The sequence below is a fragment of the Haliotis asinina genome, chromosome 12, assembly GCF_037392515.1.
Source record: "Haliotis asinina isolate JCU_RB_2024 chromosome 12, JCU_Hal_asi_v2, whole genome shotgun sequence".
Classification (NCBI taxonomy): domain Eukaryota; kingdom Metazoa; phylum Mollusca; class Gastropoda; order Lepetellida; family Haliotidae; genus Haliotis; species Haliotis asinina.
In genome coordinates, this window is record NC_090291.1 from 11,629,535 (window position 1) to 11,645,000 (window position 15,466).

General features: G+C 41.2%; 1 protein-coding gene across 1 annotated transcript in view; it reads left to right on the forward strand.

The window, feature by feature from the left end:
* Positions 1-15,466, forward strand: part of LOC137258116 (uncharacterized) — a 115,615-nt gene that overhangs the window by 26,861 nt on the left and 73,288 nt on the right. The window contains exon 2 of the mRNA XM_067795677.1: positions 5,207-5,264. The gene's annotated coding sequence lies outside the window, so the exon portion shown is untranslated. The remainder of the gene's footprint in view (positions 1-5,206; positions 5,265-15,466) is intronic.

Genomic DNA, 15,466 nt, shown 5'->3' on the forward strand with positions numbered 1-15,466 from the left:
TTTACACTTTATTGTTTAGGGCAGTGTGACAGTGTCAGTTAACACATTGTTAATGTCCATTCCATTCCCCACATGCAATAAGATATCTGAATTAATTATTAATGTAAACAAAAATGTTTCAAAGTAGATTTTTTAACAGGACAGCTGATGTTAACACGTGTTCTCGCGATACTTTTGCGTTCTTTAACATGTTTTGGGAGGGAAGGCCGAGGTGTATCATTTATTCTTTCATTCATTCACATATGTACTTCTTTCTTTTATTCTTTTTCTTTATTTCGTTCCTTCATTCACATACTTTTTGCTCTTAATTCTTACTATAATTCATTCATTCATTGTAAAATTCCGACTGATACAATAAACTGACTGAAGTTCTGTTAAACCAGGGATAATCTACAAAGGTATATACTCAACATAGTCTCCCTGGTTAAACACAACCTAAGTTGCACTGGGAACGAGCCAAGTCACTCTGTGCGTTGGAGCATGACGAGTCACACGTTAATTATCCCTGTTGTAGAGTATCCCTGGACGTATGAAGCAGCCGTTTCTGTTACGCCAGCATACGTGATAATCAAGGAAGGTCAAATGTTCACTCTACCCAGAGACCTTTAACCGATCATAAGGCTTTGAGGCCCAGTCGAGTATGTGCTTCTGTATCTGTGCTCGCGTTATCAGTCACCGGTTCGGGGTGATTCGATCACTTTACTGAGACATGAAGACCATGTACCCTCTATATGAGATTATCCACTCATTATTGATACAATCCGTGAACATCCGGGTAAGTGTTGGTCTCCAGCAACTCATGCTTGTCGTAAGAGGTGTCTCAGGGGATCGGGTGGTCAGACTCACTGACTTGATCGACGCATGTCAATGTATCCCAACTGTTTCAATGTCCATGATGTTGATCACTGGATTATCTCCATCGATTACCGCTGGAATATTGCCAAGTGCACCGTTTAACAAAAACAAACAAAACATTTAAAATTGGTAGAATAGCTGCTTAAGACAATTAAGACTCGAAGCACTCAAATTCCTGGTTTCATTTCCCACAGGTGTTTAATATGTGAAACCCATATAAGGTGCACTCTGCTATAATATAGTTCGAATATTGATGGAAACGGGAACTCTCATTCGCCTGTACACGAAAGCCGAGGTCTGGTATGGATAAAACCTGTGCCCATTTTTGCTCCTCCCGACAGATGGTGCTGTAATGTTGCGACAGAAAACAATACCAATTTATTTTTTCTCTCACGATTAGCAGTACTTTCAGCATGATTTGGAAGTTGGGGAAAAAAACCCACAAATAATTGAGTTTGGGCATGCGTCGCCAGCATGTATTATCACTTTCTGAACACTCCCAGGGTTATTTCTGTTAGAGTCGTTTCTAATTAGTGCCATGCTTGTTTCTGTTTTATATTCTCATACCTCCCCAGGTTTAAATAAATGTATGGACTGCCGGTTCAAAAAAACGAAAATGCCATTTCTTTAACTGGAGATATTCATCCAGTCTCCCGGAGGACACTCAGTTGACGTCACTGTTTCAAAGGGACATAATGCTTTTTTTATCGTTTTCTTTTCCTGTTTCGAATAATGTTGAGTTGGGAAACTGAGACGCTTTTGTTCGATTGTCGGTTGACACTAAGTCGATGAGGTGATCAGAAACACGAGGCTTAGACGACAGACTGATACAGATGGGACTTCATTGAAATAACGTGGTCTGAATATTTTGTTAGCTGCAAAAGATAGTCACCTGGTCTTCATCATCTGGTCATCATCAATTCCAAATTATTATCAACTCGATACATGGTTTAAGTCGATCTGACCTTGATCTTGGGAAAATCCATAATTCAAAAGCTAACAACAGAATCGATAGCAACAGCATGACCAAACAGATATAACAACGGGTATAAACGATACGTTGGGTTTTGTATTCAAAAACGTAGTGTTAACAAAAGAATCCGCAGTACCAGCATAAAGAAACACCGATAGCAACAGATACGGATAACTCGACTTTGTTCTCATGACTTCGAGTTAACTCGATATCACTGTATTGGACATCACCTTCCTCTTGAGATAGACCCGTAAAGTATCGCAGCTTTGTTGTTGACTCGAGGCGGTGGGGTAGCGTAGAGATCACACTGAATACCCGGGTTCGATTCCCCACATGGGTTCAGTGAAGTCCATTTCTGGTATTCTAAATAAAGGTGGAAAATTGCTATATGCGGCGTAAAACCAGACTCAATCTATCAGTTATTTTTATTCTGTCGTCAGTGGCTCGGGAAGAATATTCAAAAACAGAAGCAAATGTCAAATGATGTTTAATGTGATAAGAGCTGACATAGCGCAAAACACTCTATCATTTACGTCATTTCAAATGTGGCACTAAGGCATTTACACAAGAAATTGGCATGTCATTGGCGCCAATTGTTTTCCCACTCTTGCTGGCCTGTTTCTTTATACATAATAATCGGAATTTCTGGGATTTACAAAGTCAAGACTGGGTAATTTGGCTAACACGTTTAACACTTCTTACGTTATTAAGCCTCATGAATATGGATAATCCAATATCGTTTGATAACTATCAAATAGTCATCTCCTTTCTAAAATTTACCCAAGAAACTAGGAATGAAAGAAAAGAACGAAATCACCTCATCTCTTCACGAGTTAGATCTGTGCCTGAAGATCCGGCTTAGAATTGATCTTCACCATGCTTCACCTTCACCATTGATCTTAACTCATGCTTGTAAGAGGCGACTAACGGGATCGAGTGGTCAGGATGACACGTGTCACCGGTTCCCATTTGCAGAGATCGATGCTCATGCAGATGATCACTGGATTGTCTGGTCCAGACTCGATTACGTACAGACCATATCACTTAATGTGGAGACATATACACTTTTTACAGGATGGTATGACGTGTAGTTTCCAACGGTCAGCTGTCCCTCTATGTCTAGCAGGTCTACCCTTTGGTGTTTACATGTAGCAGTTCACAACATTTTAGGTAAAATCCAGCGTGCCCTTTCTACGAGATTCTATAACCTTGTTTGATCGAGATTTCAGACCTGTGAAGGTCCCGGGGTAGAATAGGCCTTCCGCAACTCATGCTAGACATACAAGGTGACTCAGCTTGTTTTCCTTTTTTTATTGTATTTGTTACGTAATTTACTGAAGAGGGGTCCCGTGAAGGTCCCGGGGTAGAATAGGTCTTCAGCAACCCATACTTTCCATAAAAGGCTACTATGCTTGTCGTAAGAGGCAACTAACGGGATCGGGTGGTCAGGATCGCTGGCTTGGTTGACACGTCATCGATATCTAATTGCGCAGATCGATGCTCATGCTGTTGATCACTGGATTGTTTGGTCCAGACTCAATTATTTACAGACCGCATCTCAATATTTCCATATTTGGTAAAACAATCTTTAATTCTCGCAGTGACACGAGCGCCAGTGTGTACAACGGTGGATAGTGTATCCCAGTTCTCCATACTTGACGTCAGAGCTAAGAACCGGCTGGTCAAGCAATGTCATGTATGTGACCCGGTTGAATTTGATTGATCGTGCTCAGGAGAAGTTGATTCATTCAGTCGACGACTTGCTTCCCCAGCTGAGACTCGATTACACGAAGGCGCCAGTGCCGACAATATTCATTTTACACAGGAAATAAACAATTAAATAAAAATATCAAATTATTATTCATTCACTCACCAGATTAGCTCCTTGCTGTGAACACGACATTTTCATTCTCGGGAAAACGGCATAATTACACAATATTGACAACAGTATCAACATGCAAATATATTTTTTATTTGTGATTTTAGTGTAACGAAAGAATCTCTCTGAATCAGCCAAACCCTTCCATATGGTAACGTAAGAGTCAACGAAAACTGCAAATATGTTCTAATACAGTAGTTATTTTATGTTATGTTACATGATATTTACACAGCGCACATATCCAGGCAAATAGGGCTTGCTCAAGGCGTTGACATTTCCCTCGATCATTGGATGTCAACATGACGGCCCATCGTATTCTCAGTCTCAGCTCCCTGGGGAGTATACAACTGCCCCCAGGCGCACCGAGTTATTTGTAGCTGCCTCATCCTGTGCGACGCAAAGTCACAGTACTGTAAACAATGCAGAATAGAGAGCTTAAGTCACGGACATGCCACAATTTTTTGTCCAAGCTGGATGTACATGTAATTGAAGTCGTGCATCATTCTCAGACATCGTATTGAGCTGGGTTCAGTATTGTACAGAGATGTGTTGTTTTCCTGCATGTACAGACACAACTCGTCCTTCTCACGGAACCGTATTGTTTTCCTTAACGTCTCTTGCTGTAATGGTTTATCTGTAAATATAGAATAGTTCAAATTGTCAACATGTTCAGACCCCGTATCTCCATTTTAAAGGGAGTACTTTTCAATGTATCCGAATGGTTGAAGGAACGAACAAATGTACGGATGAACGGCTAAACGAAGTGACGAACGAACGAATAATTAAACGAATGGGTTAAGTTTCGTATTACTCCAGATAAACCCCAGATTCTCGAAATATAATATATATTTTATATATTTACAGAGTGAGTGAGTATGGTTTTACGCGCTTTTAGCATAATTCAAGCCGGGGACACCAGAAATGGGCTTCATACATGGTACCCATGTGGGGAATCGAACTCGGATTTTTGACGTGACGAGCCAGCGCTTTCACATAGACGGGGACACATGTCATCGGTTCCCAATTGCTCAGATCGATGCTCATGTTGTTGATCACTGGATTGTTTGGTCCAGACTCAATTATTTACAGACCGTATCTCAATATTTTCATATTTTGTAAACCAATCTTTAATTCTCGCAGTGACACGAGCGCCAGTGTGTACAACGGTGGATAGTGTATCCCCAGTTCTCCATAAAATGGCGGCGTAAAACTAAACTCACTCACCACTCAAAATTGAGTCATGAAGGTTGGCATTATTACTAAAGGTTGATCAGAATATATTTTAGTTACCGTATATAAATACTTAGAGAATTCTATACTGTGTATATATGTAGATTTGCCCGTTATTTGGCACACATGGCCTTCTATGATCTCTACTTTAACATGCATTTCAAATCACGAATTGTTCTCAAATTTCGACATTGTTCTGGACCTGAACCTTACCGATGTATATTTACCGATTTGTTTATTAAAGTTTTTTTTAAAAATATTTCTTTCAGAAACTGTGACTATTCCGTTCAGCGTCGGCCAGGCAGAATCCAGTTTGTGCTGTGATGGGTAAGCTTTAATTTGCTCATTTCATCTGAAAACTAATCAGATCACATATTACAACAAACCCGGTTTCACTTCTCTCAACAAAATCAATTAATCACGGAATAGCGGAAACCGTGGTATTTCCTAATTACAAAGGAAAAGGGTTATTCTAATTTTACGTGCATTTCATTGTGATGGGGATTATTTTGCACAGAGACATCGTAAACCTCATGTTTCGCTGAAATCAACATGGCTATTTTCGTGTACATTGCATTGATGTCGAGGTCAATTTCTTGTGTGCTACATGGAAACATGGCGTTTATGTGAAGCCAACGTGGCGTTTGGTGGCCATTACTATAATGTACATGTAGATGCAATTCTATTTAATAACCGTCCGTCACTTGAGAAAGTACTTAGGTCTTCCCGTAATAAACTGGCACTGTTGGATTCAGTGGGCTCTTAAGGGAACTGGTATAGAACTAAACATTTAATGAGCCTGTGATGCATTAGCTTTCTAATTTACATTATTACAACGGGATTTTGGCTACATGTGTGACGCCGTAACACTTTTTTAGATTCTCTGCGGATATCTTTCGACTTCACTTGCACTGGCCCTTCTTGGCACTGTTGTCATAATGAATTTAATCGCACACATCTCGATCAAAATAAATGTGATCACGTGTATACTTTTTCACAACACGCGTCGTTGTTCCATGTTCTTTTCTGCATATTAAAATATTCTGTTCCGTTCTCGCTTGTTCTGTTGTTCCCCTTATTTTGACGTTCGCTTTTCTAATTCAAAGTTAGAATTGATCTTCAGCAACCTATGCCTGTCGCCAGAGCCATGTAACGGGATCGGATGGTCAGGCTTGCTGACTTGGTTGCCACAAGTCATCATATCCCAATTACGTAGATCAATGCTCATGCTGTTGGCCACTGGTTGTAGGTGGAATATTGTAAATGTGGCGTAAAACTAAGCCAATTCACTCATTCACTCTGTCATCTCTCCTTGTTTTGGTCAGCACTTCTTTTATCGGCTTTTCAATGTTATACTTTTTACTCCTCCTCTCTTCTCTTCTTTCGCTCCACTTCATTCATCTTGCATTCCAGTCACCTCTCTTTTTGTGTATCTACAAATTAACAGTGCAGAATAGTAAAACATCCATTCAGGATGACACACTGTAAAATACATTTTGTCTTCTATTTTTTTTTGTGTGTGTATTTTTTGGTTTCGTTTTGTTTTGTTTTTGTTTTTTGTTTTGTTTTTTGTTTTTTGTTTTTGTTTTTTTTTTGTGTTTTTTTTTGTTTTTTGTTTTTGTTTTTATTGTTTTCTTTTTTTTTGGTTACATTCAAAAGAATATATAAATCATTCTCGGGAACGTATTTAAGCTGCGTTGACTTGAAGTTACCGAACCATACGCAAGTGCCTCCAAACTCAGTATAGATTTACAACGATCATCGATACCGTAACGCAAACACAAGTTTCCTAAAAACATCGTATACGGACAGCAAGCAATAGCAAGCCCACCTGTAAATGATTCGATTTACGTTGGTTTTAGTCAGGTTTCCGATGTAATGGTCTGTTTTGCTGAGGTAAAGCTGTTTTCCGAATTATCATTACTGCGTAATGTATGTTTTTGTTTTAACAAAGGAGCTTCTAATGGAGGAAGTATGTACACTTGATTACGCGTCGGTTACCTGCTCTTGAAGCTTGCGCTGTGATGAATGTGCGAAGACGGCCGTTCGCGGAAGTAGAATGCAGAGTGAGTTTAGTTTTACGCCGCTTTTAGCAATATTCCAGCAATATCACTGCGGAAGACACCAGAAAATGGGCTTCACACATTGTACACATGTGGGGAATCGAACCCGGTTTCTTCGGCGTAACGAGCGAACGCTTTAACCACTAAGCTACCCCACCGCCCCCAGAATGCAGGGACTAGCTGCTATGGATATTAGTTCATAATTTAATCTGTATGACGTTTACACTTTATCAATATGACGTTCATGATCTTTTATCTTACCTCACACATAAAATTAAAGCGTTTTCTGATTGGCTGAGCGGTCTTGTATTATTTTCAGGGTTGTTATCAAGATTTTTTTCTTATCTCGACCAACGATGAATCACGTATGATGTACGGAAATTACCGATGTTCTGCTAATGCAATTCGATGGAAGGGAGATAACTCTAGAAATGTTTTGCTTGTTTGCAAACTCTAGTGATGGCTACGATCCGACACTCGTGCTTCAAACAATTCAAAATTAACACTGGATAATGCTCGGTAAGATAAATACGTTGTTCCCTGGTCCCACGTGGCCCATGGGATGATGTACCGTCGATGTTTGTTTACAATCCATGCCCCCTTCATGAACAATGAACAACTTACAGTATCTCATATCATACGGTCGTGTTGTGTGTCTTGACCTGGTACGATTATCCCAACGACACTAATACAGTGGAAGCTGTCCAAACCGGCATCTGTTCAATCCGGCAAGTTATCAACACTGATATAAAATATCAGTCCAATCCGTGACTTGTACACTTATCATTACCTCTACAATCCAGCACATTGTCTTAACCGGATTTTTTCCCAATGAGTGCCGGTTTAGACACAGATTCTGCTGTAGTTGGCCTGCGAGGGACAACATCATCAAATTATTTGGACGTTCATCGTGTTGGGTTGCGTCCCTTTTAACTTTGTCGAACCATAAAACTGTTATTGTGTTTCGAATCTCTGTTTCGTCCTCTGTTTCGTCCTCTGTTTCCTCTCTGATTTGCCAGCACCAAACCATTGCTACGGATGTAGCAAACCCGCATCACTTATAAAGGTGTATTTTCATGCAGTTCCAATGCTATTCAGAACGGCCATGGTGAGTTTAGTTTTACGCCATTTCCGACAATATTCCAGCTATATGGCGACAGGCTGTAAATAATCGATTCTGGACGAAACGAACCAGTGGCCAAAAGCATGAGCATCTTTCTACAGCAAGTTTGACCACCTGATTTCGTTTGTCGCCTCTTACGGCAAGCAACGGATACTGAAGAATGGTCATTAACGAAACCCACTTCATGGAGGAGGAATTGTTGGAGTAGATAGATGCCAGTATATGCGCTTACAGATGTGTCCAAAATTAAACGAGCGATGGGGTGACCTAGTGGTTTAAGCGCTCGCCTGTCATGTCGAAAACCCGGGTTCGATACCTCACGTGGGTACATAGTGTTGGAAATCGCTTGAATACTACTAAAAGCGGCATAAACTAAACTTATTCACCCTCTCAGATTTTGTCAGAAAGTATCCCTTTAACGCACGTTTAACACTTTTATCACAAAGTATGCCTTTAACGCACGTTTAACACTTTTATCAGAAAGTATGCCTTTAACGCACGTTCAACACTCGCATGTTTACGATACTTTTAATTTAAAAAATGACATGAACGTTTGTTTAAGATGTATACTGGGCACGCCATCCCTCCATTGGCCTTGGTGCTGCAATTTGCTCCGTGTCTCGAGCCGCGTCCTCTCTCTTCGATGTCATTATTTGTTGTCATGATAGGCACTCGTTGCAAGAGTTTACGAGGAGTTTGGACGTAAAGTTAATGCGTTTCTGAAGTAATGTCACGTACACCTGATTGATCGCTTCCCTGTCGTGTATCCAGTATGTACTCTATCAATTCTAGGATGAATGATGAGGAAGGAATATGAAATGTTTTCGCCATCTTGACAACGCTGAAACATTATTGACGTCAACGCTTGGAGGTGATGCATTACTTTGTCTCAGGCTTGTTTGGGACTCATTCTGTTCGCAATAAATAAATTAGAATTAGCTGGAGGTAGGCTCGGGCAAACATAGTGATTGGTATGGTACGAAGTGTTCACAGAAACGGGCGGTGTCCAAGTGTTCTACTGAAAACAGCGTACCCCACTGTCTGTCTGCAGACACATTTGGCGTCAAGGTGTTCTACTGACACCAGTGATGCGATATCTTTCAGCATCACAACCATGTGTCCACAAGTATGATACGATGTCTAAGTGTTCTACTGACACCACTGATGAGATGTCTTTCACATCACAACCATGTGTCCACAAGTATGATATGGTGTCTAAGTGTTCTACTGACACCACTGATGAGATGTCTTTCAGCATCACAACCATGTGTCCACACGTATGATATGGTGTCTAAGTGTTCTACTGACACCACTGATGAGATGTCTTTCAGCAATACAACCATGATGGAGGTTGATATGATATGGTGTGATATAATGTCCAAATGTTCACTTGACAATGTGGTACTATGTCTTTCAGCATTACAACCAGGTGCCCACACGTATGGTATGGTGTCCAAGTGTTCTGCAGACACCAGCGGGCCCATGTCTTTCAGCATTACAACCAGGTGTCGACGAAGCTGACATGGTGTCCAAAAAAAAGTGTTCAGATGACACCAGCGGTACCATGTCTTTCAGCATTAACCCGGGAAGGTCCTGGGGTGGAATAGGCGTTCAGCAACCCATGTTTGCCATAAAAGGCGACTATGCTTGTCGTAAGAGGCGACTAACGGGATCGGGTGGTCAGGCTCGCTGACTTGGTTGGCACATGTTATCGGTTCCCAATTGCGCAGATCGATGCTCATGTTGTTGATCACTGGATTGTCTGGTCCAGACTTGATTATTTACAAACCGCCGCCATATAGCTGGAATATTGCTGAGTGCAGCGTAAAACTAAACTCACTCACTCACTCACTTTCAGCATTACAACATGGCATCCATAAACACGATAAGGTGGCCAAGTGTTCTATAGACGCTTGTGATGCGATGTCTTTCAGCATTACAACCAGGTGTCCACAAACACGATATGGTGGCCAAGTGTTCTATAGACGCTTGTGATGCGATGTCTTTCAGCATTACAACCAGGTGTCCACAAACACGATAAGGTGGCCAAGTGTTCTATAGACGCTTGTGATGCGATGTCTTTCAGCATTACAACCAGGTGTCCACAAACACGATATGGTGGCAAAGTGTTCTATAGACGCTTGTGATGCGATGTCTTTCAGCATTACAACCAGGTGTCCACAAACACGATATGGTGGCCAAGTGTTCTATAGACGCTTGTGATGCGATGTCTTTCAGCATTACAACCAGGCGTCCACAAACACGATATGGTGGCCAAGTGTTCTATAGACGCTTGTGATGCGATGTCTTTCAGCATTACAACCACCAACACGAAATGGAGCCAGGTGATCTTCTACACCAGTATCATGAAAGAAGACATCAACATATTCTCTTCATGTTGTGGAAATTTAATGTCTGAAAAAGGTTAACCCCCTCTTTCTACGGTTTGACAATACAATAGCGTCCGTGCTGCAGAACGATCAGCGACTTGATCGATGTCCGACAACGAACATTCCTACACCTTAGCAATGCTCCTAAAACACATTAGGTCCCGAAAAGAGACATGTAGGAATGTTCTAAAACCGGCTTCTTCTTTCAGCGGAAAAATCGTGGAACGATATGGAAGTAAATGACACAGTTCCAATTAGCGAGGTCCTACTGATATATTCTTCGGTGGCATCATCCTGCACTAATTATAGATCGATGCTGTATATCCGTTGTTAGGGTGTACATAACCGAGATCAATGACCACATCGAAGTAGTCGACAGACCTCCTCATTAACCACAAACTCGAACTACAAAGGGGGTTATTGATTCACCGAAGACGAAAAGTAATTTATAACATTGTTGGATTCTTATGTGATCATGACCTTACGCATCAAGGTCAGAGACCGTTATTTTAGTGAGGGAGTTTAATTTTACGTCGCTATTAGTACTACTCCAGCAAGAAAATTGGCTTCAAACGCTTTGACCACTGGACGAAAACAGGCTTTGTTATAAACGACTCTGTATCGCATCATCATTCTAAACAACATCCTCGGTGATGCTGGGTGACATACCTCCATTCTGTTGCGATATAACCTAGGTTCATTCGCCATAAAAGGCGGAAAACTGTAAATGAGCGTTTGAACCACTACGATCCTAATTTTGACAGCATTACAGCTATGCTTTCCAGTTTCTCCAAATCGGTGGGCTCCAAATCAAGGGACCTGTGAAGGACCGGGGTAGCATAGGCCATCAGCAACCCATGCTTGCCATAAAAGGCGATTCTGCTTGTCGTAAGAGGCGACTAACGGGGTCAGGTGGTCAGACTCGCTGACTTGGTTGACATACGTCATCGGTTCCAAGTTGCGCAGATCGATGCTCATGTTGTTGATCATTGGATTGTCTGGTCCAGACACGATTATGTACATACCGCCGCCAATAGCTGGAATAGTGCTGAGTGCAGCGTAAAACAAAACGTACTCACATATTTTAAGGCAGAATAAAGCCTTCAGATTACTTTTTAAGCCTGTGGGCAGAAACTGGACAAAATACTCATTACAGAAAACTATCGAATATTTTTGGCATGCTTTCCAACGCCTCAGAGTCCATTATTCCTAATCACTATGTATGGCAATCTACAAAATGCTCTTGACATGATTTTCATCAACTACGCGTTGGGGTGCTGCGTGCACAATGTTGTTGACGTCCCCGAAATGATATAATACGAAGGTATTTTTAGATTGTTCATACGCTGTATGTGTTGTTTATATAATCCTGGAAGAAACATCATGGTGTCGAGTGGCTGATTATTGCTTAGACGTGCGTCAGCAAACGTGCAGCTGTTCGGGGTGAGGGCAGGTTGCTTACAAAACCAAACAAATGTGACGTCAACGACAGAGTGATAATTTCGGCTAATTATCGCTTTATGAGTAATATTTTTTATTCTTCCTAAACAACGTGACATCTCGTGTATCGTCGTGATTTTTTGTTGTGTCAAAAATGTACAAAACATACACTGAAATGTACGGCAGCGTTTAAATGTCCTTTTTAGTGTTTGTTGTTCAGATCCGTGAAGATCTGGGTTCCTAATCCTCGTCAGCAGCTCATGCCTGTGTATGAGATGCGACTAAAGTGGTCCGCTGGTCAGACTCTCTGGCGTAGCGTGCATATTGTTGTACATATTGTTGTACATATTGTTGTACATATTGTTGTACATATTGTCGTACATATTGTTGTACATATTGTTGTACATATTGTTGTACATATTGTTGTACATATTGTTGCACATATTGTTGTACATATTGTCGTACATATTGTTGTACATATTGTTGTACATATTGTCGTACATATTGTTGTACATATTGTTGTACATATTGTCGTACATATTGTTGTACATATTGTTGCACATATTGTCGTACATATTGTCGTACATACATATTGTTGTACATATTGTTGTACATATTGTCGTACATATTGTTGTACATATTGTTGTACATATTGTTGTACATATTGTTGTATCTCCATTGTATAAATGCATACGCATGATGCCAGTTTCTGAAAAGTCTGATCAAAACTCGATCTACAATTTGTAAAACATAAACAAATGAAAAATACCAAATATGAAAAGTTACCAAAAATAATATGCTATGGTTTCATTGACATTTACGTTTATAATCAATCCCCGATATCTCCAGGGTATACGCTTCGATGGATCTTCGCTATACCCTGGATGCATCTACGGCTCACCCCGATAAATTTATTACCTCCCTTGGCTGGCTTTTTATCCAAACAGGTGTCTACGCTTGAAAGTTGAGCGAACCAATCACAACTCTCTTTCGCTTTTTGAATTATCTAGCCGATTAAACTTAGCAATACATACAATACAGAGGTTTTCTGAAAGAGGCAGAGGGAATTCGCACATACGAGGGGATGTCCATAAGTTTTGAGCCTTGCATAGAAAAACACAAAATATTGGTATGAACCACATTTATTTTTCAACATAGTCCCCAAGACACTTGTCAGGCAGCCAGGCACTGATGCCATCTCTGTAGAAGGCGCCATTTTGGTCCTCAAACCAAGCCTCAGTAGCAGCAATAAGCTCATTATCATCCTGAAATCTACGACCATGCAAGTGTTTCTCGAGATTTGGGAACAGATGGTAATCACTTGGTGCCAGCTCTGCAGAGTAGGGGGGGATGCGGCAAGATTTCGTAACCGCATTCCTGGACAGCAGCGGCTGCAACGCGAGAGGTGTGTACTGGAGCATTGTCTTGATGCAGAAGAATACCACGTCTGATCTTGCCCCGGGGCTTCTCCTTGATTGACTGTCGCACTTGCCTCAACAAGTTAGCGTAATATTCCCCATTCCTTTGATATCCCAGAAGACTGTCGCCATTACCGTCTGCACTGATCTGCACTGTGAATATTTTGGTCCTGGGAGAAGTGACATGTTTCCATTCCATGGATTCTTGTTTGCTCTCAGGATCATAATGGTGGGTCCAGGTTTCATCACAGGTTACTAGCCTAAAGTGAAAATCTACTGGATTCTTGTTGTTTCTGGTTAGCATGGAGTTGCTTATGCTGACCCTTGTTTGCTTCATTTCATCTGTAAGCATTCTTGGCACCCATCTTGCGCACACCTTAGACATGACGAGATGTTCATGAAGAATTGTCTCGATGGATCCGTGTGAAATGCCTGTGGTCTCCTCTAACTCGTGGAGTGTGATTCGACGATTTCCCAGCACAATTCTATGCAGTCTGTCAATGTTTTCCTGACTAGTGCTTGTTGTGGGGCGACCTGGACGGGGGTCATCTTCAAGACTCTCTCTACCTCTCTGCTTAAATTCACTGACCCATCGTTTGATGGTAGCAGATAAAGGGGAAGACTTCCCATAAACTGCTGAAAGCCTTTCTTCAATGTTCTTCGCCGAGTTTCTTTCAAGAACTGAAAACTTAATTACTGCTGTATACTCAATTATATTCATTTTCACTGCCGTGAGGGGGGTCTCTTTCTGTCAGTGTGAGCTGTTCAATAACTTCTGAGAGTAGGATACCAAAATTTATATATCACATCAGCTACACCCCAAGGTTCTATAGGCTGTGACACCTGGGTATGAAAAGCTGATTGACATCCCCTCGTATATTTTGTAAAGATTCGGACCTATCAATTCCTTTGTATCATTTTCCCCAAATCACTGCAAACCTTCGCGGCTGCTACCGCTATCTTAGTTGACACTGACAAACTGAGTTGTAACGGCGACGTAGCTGATTGGCTACTGTGAGAATGGGGAAGCAGGAAAGGGAGGTACAAAAATCATTAGATGCATCCAGGGTATAGTGGAGACTTGTCGGAACGTATATCCTGGAGATATCGAGGATAGTAAGCATCGAGAGGCGCTGCTTCCGGTACTGAGCTGATTCCCGGCTCCCTTTGAGCGCCGGCTTGCTATGTTCAAGACGGGGTTCAGCGTACTTCCGGTACCAGATTTTCGATGTCTTTACTAGACCGGACCAAGTCTACGTGGTTTATTACCGGAAGTACTAAGGTCTTGCGAAGTACCGTGACCTACTTACAGGAACTATATGTCAGATAGTATGCAAACAAATGGCCTCGATCTAGAAAACTATCATAGCGCCACGACATTCGGAAGGCTGTATTGAACTAAACAGCTTCGACAGGTCGTGTCTCCGACATTCGCAAGCCTGTGGTAAACTACAGAGCTGCGACAAGTCGTACATACGACATTCGTAAGGCTATGATAAACTATAGAGATTGGACAGGTTGTAAAGACACAGATAAAATACTGGTACATCCGTATTACTGAAGTTAAATAGTATCTGTTTGAAAAGGAAATGATCAATCACAGTCAAATAACAGACCGGCTGCTATGCTAATCTTGACAAATGGGGTGATCGTGTGAAGACAGCTAACGGATTTCATAACCATAGTTTACAATGTCTCAAATTTATATACGTGGAAAGATCTTTCTGTGTTTTGATGTTATGTCTCAAAATAATATGCATGCTAGTTATACATTTTGGCGGGGACGATATAGTTTTATAGTTAATAAATTATGAGGATCTTTGTCGCAGTTAGTGGTAACTACTGGTTGTTTGTGGTAGTTAGTGGTGGTTAGTTGTAGTTACTGGTTGTTTGTTGTAGTTAGTGGTAGTTACTGGTTGTTTGTGGTAGTTAGTGGTAGTTACTGGTTGTTAGTGGTAGTTAGTGGTAGTTTGTGGTAGTAGTTGTCCAAGAAGTGGACGTGAAATATGTTGTAGTGATATATAGTAGCTGAAACAGAAAAGTAGTAATCGTAACGACAATAGGAGTTGCTGTAGCTGTAACGGTTGTAGTAGTA